The sequence below is a fragment of the Crassostrea angulata genome, chromosome 8, assembly GCF_025612915.1.
Source record: "Crassostrea angulata isolate pt1a10 chromosome 8, ASM2561291v2, whole genome shotgun sequence".
NCBI lineage: Eukaryota > Metazoa > Mollusca > Bivalvia > Ostreida > Ostreidae > Magallana > Magallana angulata.
This window is the reverse complement of record NC_069118.1, coordinates 21,293,040-21,315,463: the sequence shown is the minus strand read 5'-3', so window position 1 is coordinate 21,315,463 and position 22,424 is coordinate 21,293,040. Positions and strand designations below refer to the sequence as shown.

At 33.0% G+C, this 22,424-nt stretch overlaps 1 pseudogene; it reads left to right on the top strand.

Moving 5' to 3' along the window:
- The first annotated feature begins 3,710 nt into the window (after nucleotides 1-3,710).
- Nucleotides 3,711-22,198, top strand: LOC128158218 (uncharacterized; annotated as a pseudogene).
- The last annotated feature ends 226 nt before the right edge of the window (nucleotides 22,199-22,424 follow it).

Below are 22,424 nucleotides of genomic sequence, written 5' to 3'. Positions count from 1 at the left end.
AACTGGGATTTGGTTTACATGACTTACAGACATATTTGTTGATAGCTACTTGATGTCGCAAATATCATGTAAATAGCTATATGGGAAAACTATTATAGGAAGTGACCTACATATCCATATCTTCATTTGTCACAATGTAGTACTTGGTGAAATCAATGGACATTTCAGAAGGAGTTATTGTTATGAATGTATACATGTATAAGGACATTCATACCATATAATTATTACAACAGTCATCTTAACACTTTTTAAAATTAGATAGTAAAAGTCAGCGCTATTTCTCTTAAAGGATGAGACGTTAATAATCATAGGTATTACATGTAATAAAATTTACATGCATGTAGCAGGTTTTTGATTTTTATAGTGTATAAAATCAATAACGAAATAAAATTTTATGTAATATGTTCTTTAATCCCGTGAACAAAGGTCAACGAATATTTAAATCAATACGGGTCTTTGTTCGACTTGGTCTATCTCTCAATACATATTGTGTGTTTTTTCATAACGATTCATGTGCCATATGATTTATTATATATTTAGTGAGTATTATATGAAAATATAAAAAGGTCGACGGTTCAAGCCCCGGTGTGGCCACTTGCTGTGTGTTGTGTCCTTGGACAAGACACTTTATCTACATTTGTATTAGTGCACAAAGATAAAATTGGGTCCCGGTTCAGGCTGGAAGTTGATCTACGATGGACTGCTGTCCCATCCAAAGGGAGTCTATGATTTTCATCCGATAAGCACCACGATAACCAGGATTAAAATAACGACGGTCACCCTCATTGGTAGGAGAAAGAATGGAAATACTATCAATAATTCAAATACTTCTAACAAGCTTGTTCCCCTCTTTACAGAACATTAAATGCTTCGTTTGTGCTCTTATACCGCTGAATCGCGGGAAACTTTCTAATATATTTCTTTCCAAATCGAAACTTACTATCTACCAATCAAATAAGTAAGGCTTCAAAAAGAAATTGGTACGAGTGTGAAATTAAACCTGGTTGTTGCCGAGACGAAAGCTTTCCCTTCACATAGAATGTATTTGATGGACATTGCTTCATGATCAGTTTGTATTTCAGAGACAATGATACATTTTTCAACACTTTATGAATTATTTCAATTTTGTATGTATTTTAACATATTTACATTTTCATCTGTCTGTCTGTGATAACATAACGAATCAATTTTGAACCCTAAAAACCAATAACCTCATAAAACATGAATGACACAAAATGGGCGTGTCTTATAGCATAACCGAAAAACGGTATTGGCTGCGCCACGTAGTAATGCATATCATTATACTTTCATGTTAAATAGGATCATTGCAGGAAAAATTTACATAACCCGCTAACGCGGGTTATGTATTTTTCATGCAATGTCGCTACCTTCATATCCCGAATGAATCACCAAAGAAATTTTAATTTTGCTGCCGGAATACAGGTTCAGTTCTCTGAAACTATCACAATTTTGCATGTCGATAAAGAGTGGGAACATTTGTTCTGGCGTAGCGCGAAATTTCTATCATCTACATGGATGCGGATTCACTCTAGATATACGCATATAGTTGCCAATTCTAGGTACAGTTAGTTTTTCTCTGGTATCTATAAAAAATTATATATGATGTTAATTGACTTAATGTCATATACACACCGCCTTCTTTACATAAAATAATGTAAATCAGTGAATAACTGGTCGAAGGAAAGGCATATTTCAGGTGTTGGGTGGGGTGGGGGATGGTGGCCATTGCTGCTTATAAACTTTTTGGATCTGATGCATAGTGAGATTAAGAAATAAACAAGATTAAGCAATTTTGTGTCTTGTGCGGTTTTTTTTATAAATATTGAAACCGAGCTCGACTGTCATGTCAACAAACGGATATTTTGTTTATTAGGATAGCATATTAGGTGGCATGGGACGGTTTCGCAGGAAAGACCCGGTCAAATTTTAGAAAAAAGGGTATATGGGAGGTTTGGTTTGGTATTTGAGAGGTATAAATTCCTAGAATATCTATTTCATTTATTCTGCGGATAGAAGAGCTTATGTCTATCTTATTGACATGCGACACTTTAGATGCGAAACTGTGACCTTAATTTTCACTTTCGATTTTATAATGGAAAGGGGGGGGTGTCAGAACATGAAATCTCACTCGGAGGGAACGTGTATGATTTCAAATCAATTGTTGAATATTTACATGGCTATAGCTGCAAATCCTGTCGTGGGAATCGCCGGGGATTGGAGAGTATACGTATATCAAAAACAGCGAATAAGGGACAAATCTTCAAAAACTTTTGAGATCGACTCTGGCTATTTAAGGAAATGTTTTATAAAAGTTGTACATAATTTATTCTGCAATATCTCAAATGAGTCCTGACCTTCAGACCTTGTCTCCCCTACATTTAAACTAGTTTAAACAAATTTAAAAATCCGCTGAAAAATAAAACAGAAATACAACCAGTATCTGCTTAACATTTCCTCCACAAAGAAAAAAAACTCTTCTTTTTCAACCTAAAGTTTAAAATGAATGAACATCTCGAATTTTAGCAAAGAAAAAAGAAATAAAAAGACATATAAATGAAATACAAAGCAACGAGTAAAATAAGGTGTATATGATTTATTTTCGATTCATTATTAATCCCCACAAACACAAGAGACAGGGCTTCCCCGGGGCCCCATACCCACCAAATATGAAGGCCCAAATAGGGGATACAGGGTGTTAGCCAGCCCCTCGAAAGATATCCCATTATAATTGTATTATACGAAATTTCCAATTTTCGCCAGGCTAGCTAGGCCTGTTAAAGACCGTGTAAACCCAATTCCTTTTAAAGGGTCGACTGGGCTTCCCCGGAGCCCGTTTACCACCAAATATGAAAGCCCAGATATGGGATACAGGGTGTTAGCCAGCCCCTCGAAAGATATCCCATTATAATTGTATTATACGAAATTTCCAATTTTCGCCAGGCTAGCTAGGCCTGTTAAAGGCCGTGTAAACCAAATTCCTTTTGAGGGTCAACTGGGCTGCCCCGGGGCCCCATCCCCACCAAATATGAAGGCCCAAATATGGGATACAGGGTGTTAGCCAGCCCCTCTAAAGATATCCCATTATAATTGTATTATACGAAATTTCCAATTTTCGCCAGGCTAGCTAGGCCTGTTAAAGGCCATGTAAACCAAATTCCTTTTGAGGGTCAACTGGGCTGCCCCGGGGCCCCATCCCCACCAAATATGAAGGCCCAAATATGGGATACAGGGTGTTAGCCAGCCCCTCTAAAGATATCCCATTATAATTGTATTATACGAAATTTCCAATTTTCGCCAGGCTAGCTAAGCCTCTTACTGGCCGTGTTCATAATGTCAATGTTCAGGTTAGTTGAGCAAGTAATAATTTTTACTATAAAACTATTTTTTTCAATTAAAAAGCGAAGTTTTTATGAAATTTTGAATTTACGTTTATTAGCATGTTAACGGTAATTTGAATAGTGAACCGACCACAGAATTCTATTCACTATTCGAATAGTGAATAGCGAAAAGCGAATAGAACTCCAACTTCTGAATGCCCAATTTTAGAGTGCCCTTAGACTAAAATTTAATGGACCAAGTAGTTTTATTTTTAATATGTTAACAACGTTTGTGTTCTCTCAAGAATAGAAGTGTCAAAAGGTGTATAATCAAATTGCCATTTGCTTTCTCTCTGATAGGTTGAATGTGACACTTTTATGTCCACTCAATATATTCTCCAAGAAGAAACCTCGGGAGCTCATGATCGGCACAGAATTGCTCATGGTCGTCATTTAAGTTCATTTGACAAAGGTCAAAGTCATTACTGCATACACAAGACAGATCTCTCAAATTGTTCATGTTTGAGTATGAGCCATTTTTGGGCAACTCTAGTCTAATATATTGAAAAAGATATTTTAAATTTTAAGAACCAATCATTCCCAATGAAAATGAATTACAGGATAATACTTCATTTCGGCGTCCTAACAGGTAAGAAAGAAGTGCACTTATTAGAGTGAACCATGTACTAAATACTTGATTTTAAATACAAATTTATTGATAAGTTTAAATGTTGGTTTCCTTTAGCGTTTTGTTGGTATACAAATTCAATTCCAAATACATTGACCTGGTTTGGGGCACAATCAATCTGCAGAGAAATGAACCAGACATTAACGTTAAAGTCGAATGAATCAACTGACTTTTATTGGACTGGATTTTACAAGAGATTATCTCATTGGATCAAGATCATTGGTAAATATTGGCATAAATAGGTTTAACATTCAATAATGTATTTGCAATCTTTATTTGATATGATTAAAGATAATAGAAACACGTTTTGATGAATAACTCAATATATCATTATATTTTTATGTCTGCTTGAAATTTACCGACAATGCATTTTACCGACATTGCATTTTAGGGTAAAAAATAAGTAATAGATAGTTGATGATATAAAAGTATATATTTTGTGCCATAATTTATCATTGCATAGGATTAGCTACTGGCGAGAAGTGTTGAATATTGTTATGTTTCAAAATGGAAATGACTTATCTAAAATCAGATATTTTTTTTATATGATACAATATCTAAATATAATAACGCATGACAAAGAATATTAAGTATTTTATGTTCAATGGTATTTAATTTGTAAATGTCGTCTTTTAATAAAACGATTTAACTTACATATCCTCTCATCTGAAGCAGAGTAGAAACATGTTTGACTTTTTGCATATACATTTACACACTCGAAGAATAATGTCATAAAAGAGTGGATAGACGTGATTAAAATTTAAAAAATCAGATATATATTGGTTCATTAGATATACTAAACAATTTTCAAGACTATTTTTTCATGAATATTGCTAACTTATTTTGATTTCTAGTATAAAAAAAAAAGTTGATACTTCAATTATGAGTGCTTAAATTTGTCATTAAACCATGAAATCATATTTTAGAATAAAAAGATACTTTTATATTTTGATGAAATGTCCGTGTAATGTTATACATTGATAGTTCGCAGCGTATTTAAATGACACGATCTTTGAAATACTGGTAAAATTAGTCATTGTTGCAGGTTACTACAATTCCTCGACACTCAAGTATAACATCTCTACTAATTTATCAAAACTTTCGCCACCATTATGTCAGGAATACTGTCTTCAAAGAAGTTTTTACTTCTTTGCTGTTCAGGTATGTAAATCCTGCATTATTCTGACAACTTATTATATACTTGGTTTCATTGTTATTTTTTTTCTTTAAAAAATGTTTTCTCAAATAGAGCTACAGATGCCTTTGCCTATCGATAAGTGATTTTCGAGACGATACAAATCACTTGAATCCATCGGAGTGCACGTACACATGCAACGATACAACACTTTTGTCAACAGAATGTGGAGGAGAATCAGCGTACAGTGTATTTCGTACAGGTTGGAATGATGTCAAATTACTTTTGTTGTTGTTAATTTTAATTTCCTTGAAGTTAAAAGTATTTTTAATTATTTTTTTTATACTTTTGCGTTTATAATAACGATTTCCAAAAAAATAGGCTAAACATAGTAGGGTTTGTTGAAATTGTTTTGTTTTAAAATGTTAAAATTTTTAGAAGGTTTATTTGATTTCATTGAATTTTATAAAATATTTGTGTTTTTTGTGGTCAGTAGGCTCGTTCAGCTACCCGAGAAGTACAATATATCAAATTGAGTGTTAGCTAGCAAATAAAAAATAATTCTTGATCTATTTCTAATCCAATGTAGAAAAAAAATGTTAAATTGACCCTCTATGTCAAATGTAGGTGAATAAAAACGTTTTATATGTTCTAGGTTGTTGGATATCAACCAATCAGAGAGCTCGGAATTAATTAATCATATAATTATTATATTTATTAAGCTAATTGTAGTGTTTCTCTGAAAATTTTTAAGGTCTTCTGTTTGTACTTTGTACTGATTCTGGCGCAGTATATCTATAGAGGGAGACATATTTTGTTAAGCATTGTAGAAAAGAAAATGATTGCATTTATGATTCTAGTCAATTCCACAAATAAAACACCAATGTTTGTCCATTTTAAGGATCTACAGGGATGGCCCCTAAAATAAAAAATGAACAACAGTTTAAGATAAGAGAAAAAACAAGAACGTTTAACCATTAAAGAGCCTTTCGTATGTAATTAGAAAAAGGAACTTGTATCTTAATTTTGGGGGCAAGAGACTCAAAAAGTCTACAACAAATAACTTAAAAACGATCAATATTTTGTGATGCATTATAGAAGAAAATGTGTTTATCATAACATTATCTGTATGAAAAACTTATTGTCATGTCCATTTATTACGTAATAAGGAATTTCTAGGGGTTCAAAGTCCTAAAACTTGGACGCAATATATCTAGAGAAGGAGATACATTACTTGTAGATTACTATTGTAGAAAAGTTAATGTTTGCATTCCTGATTCTAATCGATTCAACTTATTTTATTGATATTTGAATCGCGTCGTTTAAAAAAATGGGATAGAAGACGTACTCGTTACTCGTATGAGATCGTGTCTAGTTTTTATTATGGCTTTACGTAATATTTTCTTCGATGTAGCATGAATTACATGTAAAGTACAGTTTAAAGTTTACCTCCGATGAAAGGCAGCAGCCGTGGAGGTATTAAAAAAATATGAAGTATGTGGTAATTACAAATTCTTTTAATCGAGCTTAAAAAATAGATAATATGACCGTATATTGTTTGTGTATATGCCATGTCATAAACTGCACTATATTTGCATGTAACCGAGACCGACCTTAGTGCAAAGATAGTTCAGTACATGTGTATACATATCGCGCGGATATAGTAGATTCATTTAAATGGAATGTTATTGAAACTTAAAGCAATTAATTTGCATTTAGACCTCTGTATCATTATGCAGTGTTCAATGATCCATACATCATCGATCTATGGTTTTTTGCCAAATGTTCACTGTTTTTAAGAAATCCTACCAAAAACCTACACAGCTTGTGTAATGTTAACAGTTTGCAAAACAAAATGTCATAATATTTAAAAGACGTACAGAAAATTGTACACAATTTAGTCGCAAATGTTACCCATGCTGATAATGTACCAACAAAAAATAAACAAAATACAATCCTGAAACAGTTTTTGAACATTTTCGGATAATAGTGAATTTCCAAAAAAAGATATTATAACATCCTATTAACATTTTTAGATTACATTATATCAATGATTGATAAACATGGGTCATTTACTGACATATTTAATATACTACATGTGATTTTAATGGACTGATATACTGTGTAATAGTGTATCAAATATAAAACAGCTTGTTTCAGAAAAATAAGAGTGATTTTTTGTACAGTTGTTCAGTTTTTTTTATCTATTCATTCATTTTGTTTGAATATTTGCTTTAGACTTTTATCCTGGTTTTGTCGTTCGATCAGCGTACTTCTTCTACAACAGTGATAAGATTATGGCATGTACGTGGGCCATCAGTTTAAAGTTTCAACGTTTCCTCTGAGCTCGTGATTTGTTTACAATATATCGCTGCATCGGCAAAAACGATCTGGACTTCGATAAGCATTTATTTCCTGGATCAACATAACAACAAAATCCTCGATTGATCTCAAATCATTTTACTCCTAAAGGCCGACTTTTTGACCGGGTGGTTTACTTCAGGTAATTTCAGGTGGTGGTGGAGCCTAATCGATAAGGTGTGAAGCCCTGAGGGAATCACACTCGCTTGTGTATACATGTCTATATACACGGGGTGTACAGAGTTTAACGATGATCTAGAAAAATCACGTATTTATATATGTATTTGGAAAAGCAAATTGTCGATTGTTGAGATGAATATAAAAGCATGAAAAGGACCTTAAGTGGGAGTTTATCGCAATTTTTTATGCAATATGTTATCATCGTACCGTACTCAAATACTAATGCAACTTTTATACAATATACGTTTGTATTACTTCTCCGATCAGCTGCTCAACTGCACATGATTCTACCTGCTTCAAATGTTCCAGAGTTGTCTGTACTTTCTTTCCTTGTTTCTTTTCCGGTTTCGGCTCGTCAAAATTCTCAAACAAACATATTACATGTAACTAAAGTTATAAATCGTGGACGCAATATTTGATTTGATTTAATACTGTATTCTCAATTATTTACAATCATCTTTATAAATAAAAGAAAGTTCATATCTTTCACAATTTCCAAGAGCAGAAAATTTAATTTAATCGCTGTCAACAGTAGTTTTTTTTTTTATAAAGACATAGCGTTTTATCGTCACGATCGTCGCGAGCGCTAGATATGGTATACACAGGACGAGTAAACGAATGTCAATCGTTTTCTTACATCCAATCTGGGGCCTCGATTCAGTTGATTGACAGGGGCACACTCACCAGGTAAATTTGAAGGCGGTGCTTATTTTCTCGGTCTTTAAGGAGAAAACACTCCATTCACAATTTCCGATTCACTGAAATAGAGTTCATTTTGGCCAATAGTTTAATCGAGGATGTAGGTTTTAGTAAATATTTCACATATCTGAATGAGAATGTTTTTTTTTATATCACTTGGTGGCTTTAACTGTTAAATCGTAACAAGAAAATATGTGGGGATTGATTCGTTATTTAACCACTTGAGCCCTTATTATTGCATTTAGATCATTTAATTTGTACATGTTAGGGCATAAAACAGCAATCGATGAAAAATTTATCTGTGATAATGAATTGACTAAGTCCATTAACAAGCCTTCTGTCTATTAAAATCGTGCATAACTCTTATATTACGTCTTTAAAGACAAATTGGCATTCGCCGGTCTCTGAATCCTTAACAGAAGAGCTTGCTTTAGCTATTTTATGTCTTTTACCTATAGATACCTCGAAGTTAGGAATAAACAGCAGTTGTCTTTCTATTGAATGCGGAAACGACTCCAAGTTATATGGTGACTTTGACTGCAATGCCTATCTTAAAACAAGATGCACCAACAACAGTATCGGTAAAATCATACATCTGGTTCATTGTATTGTATTAAATTATTTAAAATATGTTAACAGTTTCCAAAACATAAAAAAGTATAGCAATGATCTTTGGTATAAAAATGTAATTCACAAAACGTCAGGAAATTCTATTTTAAATTCTGCCAAAAAATAATCCCGATAGTCGTTATATGGACCGATTTTACAATAGCACGTAAAATAAAGAGTAACAGTCAATTCTATAGTTTATATATTATATCATGTTTTAAAATCTGATATTCTTCCAAAAAAGATGAAAATGGAGACTGGAAATTTGGCTTTGAACAGTGTAAGCGTCATCACGGTGGTATTTATCTACATCAGCATGTAAGAGTGTTATACATGTGGATCAACGTTGGATTGGGGTGGTGAAAGACCTTTTCTCATCGAAAGATAATGGTAATTGATTTTTATTCAAATCTTGGATTAAAAAGACTATTTTACAAGTTTTGTATGCTTCAATTTGTTAAAGGATTTTTTTAGCTCACCTCAACCGAAGGTTAAAGTAAGCTTTTCAGATCACCTGTTGTCCGTCTGTAAACTTTTCACATTTTTTACTTCTCTAAAACCACAACGCCAAATTTAACAAAACTTGGTACAAAGCATCCTTATGGGAAAGGGATTCCAAATTGATAAATTAAAGGACTAAAATTCTGTGTTTACATTTTTACCAGAAATACACATCACCATGGAGGACGCATGCAAATGGCTGACAATCTTACCGTAAAATAAAACCCTCAGTATTCCTGTAATTTTTTATTTTCACCATATCTCTTTCATATAAACACATTCCATGATAAGAACACATATGGTGTAAAAAACTGTCTCAGCAGCAGTCCGTTTTGATGTTTATCATTAGATAGTTTATCGAAATCAGCGAGTTGTATGGTCGAAGATGATACCAGTCCCCACATGACAGTGGCCACAGCACGATAACTTTACTTCTGTATGCTAATTCTTTTGTAAATATATAAATAAATCAAAATAATAATAATAAAGTAAAATCTAATAATTCAGCAATTAATGATTTCACTTCCAGCGATGTCCCATGTATGGAATATTTTTCGGATTTGGGTAACAAAATCGCACAAGTTTTAAACACACTGAGGCAAAATATGTCTGCGATGGCATACAACATCTTTTAGTCTGGGATCTGCCTGCAATGACTCTATTTTCTGAGATTTGTATCTTGTGTCCATAAACACTCCCCTGTGAAATAGCAATGTCCAGAAAACCTTGTATTTTTCTTTTCTCATGACCCTATTTCGTTCGGTTGCCCTAACTGGCTCTGATAACCAATACATCTGTTTATTATTTTCATCTGTGATACATGGTCTACATAAACCATGCTGACATTCTTCGCAGTTTTCATTCTGTGAAATACGGAATGTTCTTTCAAACTCAGTTTCTTCAATGTTACTGTCTGCGTCTTCCTGATTCACTTCATTTAAATCCCAGTCATTGAAATTAAAAAAAATTGAATAATAGCTTCTTTTTGCTCAGAATTGACTCGCAATGATAGAACACTTGCTTCCTTATTTTCCTCCATTTCATTATGAGATGGTCGTTGAACCGCGCTTTGTTTTGGAGGGAAATGTTTTGGAATAGGGTGTATTAAGGGATGCTTCATAATTGATCATAATTCTATTTCTTATCTTTTAGTTTATTAAGGAAATATTTGCTTATAAGAGATATTTTACATGTCTAGTTTTTATCATCCCAGAACGTTTATTGTTAATTTACATTTGTGTGTTAGTCAAATTTTTCAAAATTTAACATAGAAATACGTAGGAAAAATGTTTAAAATCTTCTTCTTGAGAACCACTGCACCAGAAATGCTAATATTTACACCTAAAGCTAGTAAATATAATGGTGCCCCCGAACAAAATTTGGGTCCAAGATGAAGTTTACAAGTTAAAAATATATAGAAAAAATGTTTAAAATTCATTTTCTTAAGAAATACAATGCTTCAATTTGTGAGATTACTATGTAAGCATCATTAAATAATGTGGATTATAAATCAATAAAGCTGTGACCACTGGACTAATACTGAGGCCCCAAGAGGGGTTCAAAGTTTAACATAGGTATATATATATATATATATATATATATGTATATATCTATGCAATGTGTATCGTCCCGATCCTCTCAAATTGTCGTTTAACTGCATTCCACCTGTATCTCAAAACGACCGTGTAGTGAGCGACCAGCGCGCTAGGTTCCCTTCGTCATCGAAAGCAAGATTTTTGTCTTGCCTAGATGGCCCAGTGGTTAGCGCGGTGGCCGCTCACTGCTAGGAGAATGGGTTCCAGAGGTCGTGAGTTCAAGCCCCGGCCGGGGCAGAGGTGGAGCTCCAACAAGGTGAATTTCTTTGTGCTTTATGTATATCTTTATCATTCACTATGGGCAGGTATATGTCAATTTGAGAGTTATTGCAATGTTTGTGCTTATTATATGTATATATCTATGCAATGTGTATCGTCCCGATCCTCTCAAATTGTCGTTTAACTGCATTCCACCTGTATCTCAAAACGACCGTGTAGTGAGCGACCAGCGCGCTAGGTTCCCTTCGTCATCGAAAGCAAGATTTTTGTCTTGCCTAGATGGCCCAGTGGTTAGCGCGGTGGCCGCTCACTGCTAGGAGAATGGGTTCCAGAGGTCGTGAGTTCAAGCCCCGGCCGGGGCAGAGGTGGAGCTCCAACAAGGTGAATTTCTTTGTGCTTTATGTATATCTTTATCATTCACTATGGGCAGGTATATGTCAATTTGAGAGTTATTGCAATGTTTGTGCTTATTATATGTATATATCTATGCAATGTGTATCGTCCCGATCCTCTCAAATTGTCGTTTAACTGCATTCCACCTGTATCTCAAAACGACCGTGTAGTGAGCGACCAGCGCGCTAGGTTCCCTTCGTCATCGAAAGCAAGATTTTTGTCTTGCCTAGATGGCCCAGTGGTTAGCGCGGTGGCCGCTCACTGCTAGGAGAATGGGTTCCAGAGGTCGTGAGTTCAAGCCCCGGCCGGGGCAGAGGTGGAGCTCCAACAAGGTGAATTTCTTTGTGCTTTATGTATATCTTTATCATTCACTATGGGCAGGTATATGTCAATTTGAGAGTTATTGCAATGTTTGTGCTTATTATATGTATATATCTATGCAATGTGTATCGTCCCGATCCTCTCAAATTGTCGTTTAACTGCATTCCACCTGTATCTCAAAACGACCGTGTAGTGAGCGACCAGCGCGCTAGGTTCCCTTCGTCATCGAAAGCAAGATTTTTGTCTTGCCTAGATGGCCCAGTGGTTAGCGCGGTGGCCGCTCACTGCTAGGAGAATGGGTTCCAGAGGTCGTGAGTTCAAGCCCCGGCCGGGGCAGAGGTGGAGCTCCAACAAGGTGAATTTCTTTGTGCTTTATATATATATATATATATATATATATATATATATATATATATATATATATAATGGAAAATGTTTTTTTTTTAAATTCAAGAACTACAAAGACACAGTTTGTGAGATTAACATGCAAGCATCCTAAGATAGTGTAGATTCGAAATTGTTAAAGCCAACCATAATATAAGGACCAATACTGGGGCCCCAGAAAGGGGTTCCAAGTTTAAAATAGAAATAGCATTTGCTACGAAAAAGAATGTGACAAGGAACTGTTGTTGATCGATGTGGCCCATAGGCCTTTTGTTTCTAATTATACTGGAGGGGCTTATTTATACTGTTTCAAAAAAAAATTGGATTTTTATATTCAGTAGTATATTCTCACTATATAACTCTATATAGACGATTCGTCAATAATTATAATATTAGCTCGTCCGAAAAATATTGACTGGTCAATATATTTTTTAAATTGACCGGCCAGGAATAATATCTAGAGAATATTCCTTCTATTTCAATTAATCGCTTTTGAGTTTTTGATTCGTAAACGATGACGTAAATAACTCTTTGCGACTCCAAAACAAGGTGACGTCATAATAGACAGTCTGTCAAGGCAGATAAACAAAGGACGCGCAATGCGACGGTTTGCTATCATAACGGATATAAAGATTCGTGAATTACTGTGAAGTAAAACCAGATAGAACATCTGTATATTAATTCTTACGGGCGGCAGAACATCACCAGTGACCGTCTGATGCTGATGATATTTTGGAAATGAACTTTGTACAAACTTGAATTCGTGAATTCTTTGTTGAGCTGAGAAAATTACGGCGGTCTGTTTTCAATTACTTTCTTAAATTTTGGTTTGTTTCTTCATATAACAAAACAATTGTTGATTGTGTTTTCGGGCAACATTGATTATATTAGCCCAATTGGAACAAAAATATTGTCCTCCGCTTTGCGTCGGGCAATATTTCGTCCCTCAGTGGCTAATTATATGTTTTATGGTGCTACCGTTCTGGCGAGCGCAGCAAGAATTACACATACCTTGCATCATTGTCAGCCTAGTGTTATTTAGGTATCAATGAACGTCAAAGAATTTTTGAGAGAGTATTACTCTTCAATAAGTATGCCAAAGGTACTAATTTAAATGGTTATACATACAACGCAACCCCCTACCCCTCTCCCCAGAGAGAGAGAGAGAGAGAGAGAGAGAGAGAGAGAGAGAGAGATATATATATATATATAGAGAGAGAGAGAGAGAGAGAGAGAGTGTCCGGTCCCTATTTGTAGGTGTGTAATTTCCCACTTTTAAATTTAATGGTTTGACTATATGCAATATCTACATAATTTTTTAAAACTTTTTTATTTTTTCTCTTTATTCCTTTTTATTTAGTTCAAAATGTCCTATTGTTTATAATTTCCTCCCTACTCATATACTCATATATTTACCTGCCTGCATAATAAGCTTAAAAATGGATCGATATGACAGAAGTATGGCTCTTGCTAGTATATATTTATATAATCTCTATATTAAAAAAAAATAAAAACAAATCATATGTCAATGAGGCAGGTATCGCAGTCTATACTGAAATAGCTAGTACACTCATTACAGATGTTTGACCCACCTCTAAATTTATCGCGGGAAATAAAGCGCGAGACCACTGTGACGTCATCCATGAATTTGTTCGTCTTTGTTTACGTATTTCGACTCAAAACGAAGGTATGGAAGCAAGTAACAAATCTCTTGAGTCTCGCCATAGCATATGCGGTACTCTAAACATGTCTTTAAACCTCAAGACACCGTAAATTACGAGATAAAAGTCGGCCATAGCACCAATGGTGAAAACATTAGAGAGCATTATGGGAGGTAGACAAAAAATTTGTATGATGAATCTGTAGGTTTAGCTCGTTCTTTTTCCCGCGCACACTGGTTCTTAGAGCTCGCTTCTTTTTTTTTATTTAAATGCATTTTAAACGACACTGCAGGGTTACAATTACAATCGTGACCGATGCTTGTGAAACAAATGTAAAACCTTATCATATATCCACACGAGTCACGTGTGCAACATATGCATCCAATCATTAGTATATTTCCAGAAATGTATTTAAGTGAACATTGTTGTCAAGCTATAACACTTTTTTTTTACTAAATGTTTATTCCTCATACAAAATTGTTTACAAATTTCTTTTACATCTTCCTTTTCTCTCTACAATTAAGAATGCATAATCACTTTTATTTATAGAATTTACAAAAATACGTTTTGTATTTATTTTTATTTTATCGTTTTGTATTTGCATTTTCAATTGTTTTTGTCTGTGATAACACTACGAATTAAATTTGTAATGTGTAGCCCGATACAGTTCTTCTATATCGCAAATGACGTAGTTCGGGTTGCATAATCAGGTTTGCTTAATTAAACAAAATAGAAATGACTTAATTTGAATGTCAGAAATTTAATATTTTTTCGTACCATTGCTGAAAATTATATCAAATTATTATAAGTTATAAGAAATCATTCTTCAAAGCTCTGTAGGATTTAATGGATTATATCACACCTTCACCAAAATTATCAAAAAATGATTCCTTATTCCTTAAGTACATATAACTCATACATCGCCTATTTGCATTGAGTTTCTGCCTTTCTTAATCTGTTTTAGGTCTGCAAGATTAGATTCAACTAGTACACAAATTGTTAACAATACAACTCAATTAACGTCAGTTTTCTTATTATTTAGGTGAAGTCATTACGAGCAGTGATTATATTCTTTTCAACACATGCCAGAAATGTAAAAATAATGAAGGTGGAAATATTGTGTGCCAATACGTTTCATGTACAGACCAATTGAGAAAGGGTATCTGCACAGAGGTAATATCCTTTATGAATTCTATATCTGTTTGCATAGTATAGAACAGTAAAACACACACACACACACACACACACACACACACACACACACACACCTATACTACTATATTAAAAAAATAGTCTCGAATTTTTTGGCTTTCAAACCGATAAATCGGAAGAGTACTGTCTTTTGTTTAATATATTTTAGACATCATTGGTACTTGAAGATTAACGAAAATTCCTCAAAATATTTAGGAAATTATCTGAAATGTTTGGATTTTACAATCTTGCGCATGCGAATTACATTCACACTAAATAACAGGAGGCTCTCTATTTCATTTTTCTACAATATTTGCATGGAAAAACTCGGAACGAATAAACAAATGCATGTATATTTTCTATGGCATTTTTTCTGATCATCAAAGAAAATACGGGTGATAATTCTGACACAGTGCATTTACTAAAAGAAATCAAGAGAGTTTCGAATGTCAACATGGTGTGTAAAAAATGTTGTTTAAAATGTTGAATTCTGCAATTATAGAATTAAACTTTTTGAAGAAAGGTACAGCTTCAAAATGGTTTGTTATGAACAATTAGACTGTTATTTACAATGCAACTTTAATGATTTTCTCCAAAATCGTCTTTGAGCGATTCTGCAATTTTCTGCTACATTACGGGTATATGGGAGGCATTTTAACTGTGGTAAAGGCCTTTCCCGAGAAACAGTTACATTATTCCAACTCAGCAGAGTGTAGTAAAATTAGCATTATTGTAGGCTTAAAGCTTGGTTATGCAAATGTCAACACTATACATTTTGTCGATGTATCTATTTCGTAATGTCCAATATCATATGCAATGTTAACCCGTGCACGTACGGTTCAAAGTCTAGTATATACATCAACAGAAAGAATAGGTCCAATGCTCAAACAACTTTATCTTTAGAACTTTCGCCCTACCTGGCTCTTCAGTAGATTCAAACAAAGTAAACAAGAACATTATAACGTCATAATGTTATTGTTTAATTTGTTTGAATCTACGGAAGAGCCCAGTAGGGCGAGTGCTATAGATTAAGTTGTTTGAGCATTGAACTCAGTCTTTGTGTTTATTCATCCCCAATACATATCCCTAGTGTATATATATATATATATATATATATATATATATATATATATATATATATATATATATATATATATATATATATATAACTGGACCAACTAACTATGAACAAATGAACAAAGTTAATTTCCGATAAATTTCTCAAAGTTTTTTTTATTATCCTTTGTACCTTAGATATCTTACTTTTCACGTCTTAAGCTCGTGTAGCATGCAATCTATCTAAAATGGAAATACGTTTAGAGTGCTAACAAAATTAACCAAATTTGCCATTGTTAATTGTATGATACACCCGAAAACAGGCGTTGTTTATACATATGATCGAGGTATAAATATATTCATAACACATAAACAAGAAACAAATCAACGCAAGTGTCATAAAAATTGTCGCAATTTATTTTATATTTTAAACAAATAATATGCTTAAGATACGTGGATAGCAACTAAAAAACATAGAAACATAGAGTTATTGCATAATACGGAAAATCCCCTCAAAGAAATTAAATTCATCTATTTTACTTTTATTGGTTTTTATTATTTTTTTAAAAAAACATCATCAATGTTAGTTTCATTTAACCAGACGCTCTCTCTTTACACAGAGATTCTACGATTTCAAAGAGTCTGCTTGGTGCAACTTGTTCATTCAAGATCCGTAGAAGCTAAAACAACTCTGATTGCATATTTCTGATCGCCATCTGGCGGTCGATAATAAATTGTGTATTGCCTAACATGTGCCTCCTCCCCCCCCCCTCCCCTCCCCCCCCCCCCCCCCCGAAAAAAAAAGAATTATTAAAACAAGCTTGTGCAAAGAGAATTGTTATAATGGTTGAATGTTTCTACATCATTGCAAAGTGTAGTTATTCACGAATTGTTTCCCCCTAACTTTGTTTACTCGCCATTAGTTTTGTTATTTGCAAAATGTTATCTACTGCATTTAACTACCATTAACCTATAGTATTAACATAAAGTTGTTTTTTTTTTATTTTTTATTGTAAGCAAAGGTTAACTATATAAATCATTTTATGAAACATTTAATCTCTCACTTCTCACATACTCACATGTTCATCCCATATTGTAATATAAAATAAAGAGTAGGGTAGTTGCTTGTGATAGTTATGCCTATGCAGTAAAACTGCAATCCATGTGAAAAAAAAACCAGACAAACAAACCAAAGAAAGAAAAAACAACAGAATACAAAAAAACAAAAAACATAAAAATATTAAATTGATGCATTATTGTACACATGTTAATTCTAAACTGCCAAATGATTAATAAAATCAATCCAAGGAGACCATGCTTTTTCAAATTCATCAATTTCTGATTTCTGAATATAAATATACTTTTCAGTCTTGTATCTTTGATTTAAATAGTGTAAAAGCCCTAAAAAATGTGGCGTCTTACTTTGTTTTAAACATAAAAATATATATTGTTTTGTATATAGGATTACAAAGTTTAGAATTCTGTTCTCCCAAACAAGGGGATAAACACCAAATAATACATTACAAACATCAAAATTAACATTTGTGTTGCATTTCTCATATATAAGTATACTAAGTGCATTCCATCGAGGCTGGATTTTGTTGCAAGTTGCAAAAACATGTTTTATAGTTTCAGGCATATCATTACAGAAAGTAAAGCAATCAGAGGTAGTAATTCTGATTTTCTAAAGATATTTAACAGGAAGAATTCTATGGAGAATTCTATGGAGAATTCTATATTGTAACCAATTTATAATTGAATCATTGGTAGTTCTAAAACATATTTTAAACACATCATGTTCACAGAGATCATTTGGCAAAATATCGCATAGCTCAGCATTCCATTTGTTGATAGTTGTAGGTACACAATCATTTAAGGTTAAACATATGTATATATGCTTTATTACTTTTTCTTTCAAAAAAATAGACTCATAATAAAATGGCATAAATGTAGTGCAGTCTCTCTTCAAAGTAGACTTATCAATAGACAAATATGTCAAGTATTTTGATTTTGCACATATAACACTATTATATAACATTGGAGGTATATATGAAAAATGGAATCTTTCAGTAAAATCTATTCTTGACAATATGTTTCCATTTTCATTCAAAAAATCTCCAATGATTTTAACCCCTTTCATATACCTTCTTTGATAAATACATATTTACATGCAATTTTTATATTTGGGTTGTACCACACAGGAATATTGAAAACATCCTTGGAATTAAATGAGCTTTTAATCATTTTCTTAGTATAGCAGAGCCAAGAATCAAAAACATCTTGCCAAAAAATATTGTTTCTTTGAACAACCATGCATGATAGAAAGCTCATTTTAATCATTTTCTTAGTATAGCAGAGCCAAGAATCAAAAACATCTTGCCAAAAAATATTGTTTCTTTGAACAACCATGCATGATAGAAAATCATCACCAAAATCAATAAGTTTTTTTGCAAAATCATTACCATTTATTGATAAAAATAGTCCATCCATGGTTTGTAGCCTTGAGTTAATTTCTTAATCCATGAACATTTAAGAGATGCCATGAAATTAGAAATGTTAACCATTTTTAAACCACCCTTTAGGTAATCGAGAGTAACAATTTCTCTCTTAACTTTATCACACTTTGAATTCCAAATGAATTCGAACAGGCTCTTACTATGAGATAGAATGACATCTTGTATTGGATTTGGACGTGAAATAAACAGGTGGTTAAGTTTTGGAATAATCAATATTTTTACAACAGTGATGCGACCAATGGGAGTTAAAATTCTCCTCCGCATAAAGTTAATTTCAAGAAAATGTAGTTAATGTTTTAAACATAAAAGTGTTTCCCTTTTCATTAAAGTCTTCGATAATAAACTTTATAACTAAGAAAGGTTATTTACTGACCACTGTCAATAAATTGTAAAACTTTGTCTCAAAAACATGGTTAATCCCGATACACACACTAGATGCGATACTTTCAACTGTTAAAATGTTAGTCTTATGTCACTGGCAAACGATATCGCACCAGTTGAATAAAATTTATGTTATGTTTGAATCCATACTGTTGTTGATTTTAAAATCTTATCGAAAATTAACTTAGTTTAAATAATTGCATCCATTAAAAGACATGACATATTTTCATCACAATTGTTGTGATCAGGAACGTGTACGTGGTTTAGTAAATATAACATTGACAAGTACTCGAATAACGTTATTTTCAAAACCTCCATAAGCCACAAAAGTACACTCTCTATTAACATCAGAATTATTTTTTTTTACATTACATTCATGTTACATATCATTAAACTCCGCGTCTGTATGAATGGTTCTTTACAGAGTACATTTAGTTATGATAAAAGTTTAAGATTGTTCTGCTAAAATGTTCATATTTTTTTTATAATTGGTTGTAGAGTGTTGCAATCCCGCAAACAGAAACATCAGATCTTTTAAGTAGTACTGAAACTACCACAAAAAGCATCATCAATACTCTTCAGAACGGTACTAGTTATATGACTATTACCCATAATGTGATATAATATTAAAATTCTTTAAAACCTTTTCACAATGATTACTTTTAGAACTAAGAACAAAATGTAGATGTGTTTTGTTAATAATCTCAAATTGTGCACTTAAATACCTGAACGATAGTTTGTTTTTTGTAGATTCCATTTAATGAACGGTTTAATTTTGCTTTTTTCATTGCAGATAACTCAAGTATTCAAGTTGTAGTTCCCATTGTGATTGCTTTATTAGTAATCTTGTGTGTTATTGCGGTGGTGGTCTTCATATATATCAGGTATTTGAGCATCAAAAAAAAAAAAAAAAAAAAAGATTCGCCATCTCTTTACATGTTCAAACTTCCATGTGACCTGTTATTTGAATAGTATTTAACCCTTATTCTTAATGGTCACGATTTTGGTCAAAAATTATTTTCAGATTATTTTATTTTAATATTAAAAATGCTTTAGTAAGACATTTTTAATAAGCAACCAAAATTTTACTGTCATTTGATGAGCTATAATCGAGTTGCAGAGCTTGCAATTCTTTGCTATGTAAACAAAGCTTTTGTTTACATTTTTAATGTTGATGTGAACATTCCAGTTTTAGAATTTAAGTGAATGTTTTAAACGATAGGAACTGTTTATTTATGCTTAAAATGAATAAAAAGACAGACAAATCAGCTTCAAACAGATTTTTACCGGTATATTGAACCTATGTAAACAAAAACAGGGCACGAGCCTTGTTTATAAGACAAAGAACCGTGAACTCTGTATCTTGCTCTTAACTCTAAGATATACTCTCAAATTTTATTTGATAATTAGAAATGCTTTCATAAAGCATTTTAAATATCAAAAACATACAAATAAACTTGACCAAAATCGTGACCGTGCCCCTTTAAAGAGAGAACACTCTATAAATACATTAATATTCATGTACCTTGTCATGCATGCTATCAGTGCGCAACAAAAGACATGTAAATATCAAAGGATAGTATAGAAATTGGAAGAACACGATTGTCAACTTTGAGAATAATTCGATCATAGGGAAATATTTACATCTACCAAGTATTATTCCCTATATTTCTTACGGAAACTTATAGCTAATTCATAGCTCTATAGAAACAGCCAGATTGAAATCTACATGCCCCGTTTATTGATTGGTCGACATCTACAGCGGCTGAAACTGACAAGAAAGTGACAGGACCAAACTTGACACGCCAAGATTATCGATTGGTCGAGACCTACAACTACCTAGGAAAAATCACGGATTGCACGAAATAATCATGACGACGTCAGACTCAAAGTCTCACAGGAGACGATTTGGCTGTTTCTTTTAGTTAACATACTTACGTACATTAACAGTCATTTGTGAATTTTACTTACTTTTTATAATGAATTCATCAATTGGCTAAAAGAAAGATGTTAATATAAACAATAAAATGCTTTCTTTGATGATTCATTCGGGTAATGAAGGTAGCGATCATTGCAGAAAACATTTACATAACCCGCTAACGCGGGTTATGTATTTTTTCTGCAATGTCGCTACCTTCATATCCCGAATGAATCACCAATAAAGGCATTTTATTGTTTAAATGACTGCAACACACCCCTTCCCAAAAAGAAGGTAGAATTAATACCCCCCCCCCCAAAAAACAAAAAAAAAAACAAAAACAAAAACAAAAAAACAAAAAACAAAAACAAAACAAAACAAAAACAAAACATAAACCTCAACAAAACCTCAGATAGTTTTAAAGATGCCCTGTAATTCTCTCTTCTATCATATCTCTCTTTCTGTGAAAAAAATACGTTTTTATCCTTGAAGGAGAAAATAAGATTCCCAAACCAATGATAGAAAAGGTGGAAGTGTTCCGACTACAAAGAATGCAGGATCTTATTCAAACACAGAAATTGAAAACGACAAAAACTACTTTGTCCTTCAGCAGTCAAACCCTACATATGAGTTAGCGGACAACTCTAAAACCGAATCTGAAAGTCCCTATAACGAGGCAGAAGATGGTACTTATGATCACCTTGAATACAAAGATGCAAGAAAAAAACCGGCTGACGACATATATAACCAAGTGTCATCTGGAAGATTATCGGACTTGTCTGATTATGACGTAGCCAATCGTAAAAATGAGAGCAGTGAAGGCACTACTTACGATCTTACAGGTGTAAGAGACGATTCGTATGGAAAATTCAAATCAGATTTATCTGATTATGATGTAGCTAATCGTAAACATATAAATAAGGAAGACAGTACTTACGATCGTGCAGAAGCTGGAGACAATTCTTATGGAAAATTCAACTTATCTCATATTAAGGAAACCGATTATTCAGAATTGAGCTAACGTTAAAGGATAAGTGTACCTTCAAATTTAACAGTATCACTGCTTGAAAAAACAGCTTTACAAAATAAGTAAAGCAATTGTAAATTTAATATTTACATTGTCTTTAATCAAATTTACTTATTTACGGCAAAGTTGGTAAATATGATATTTACACTAACTTTACTTTAACTTAAAGGCTATGTAATGTCCCACATTACATCAACTTTACTGCAATGTAAATATCAAATTTATAAAACTTTAATTTCTTTAAAAGTAGA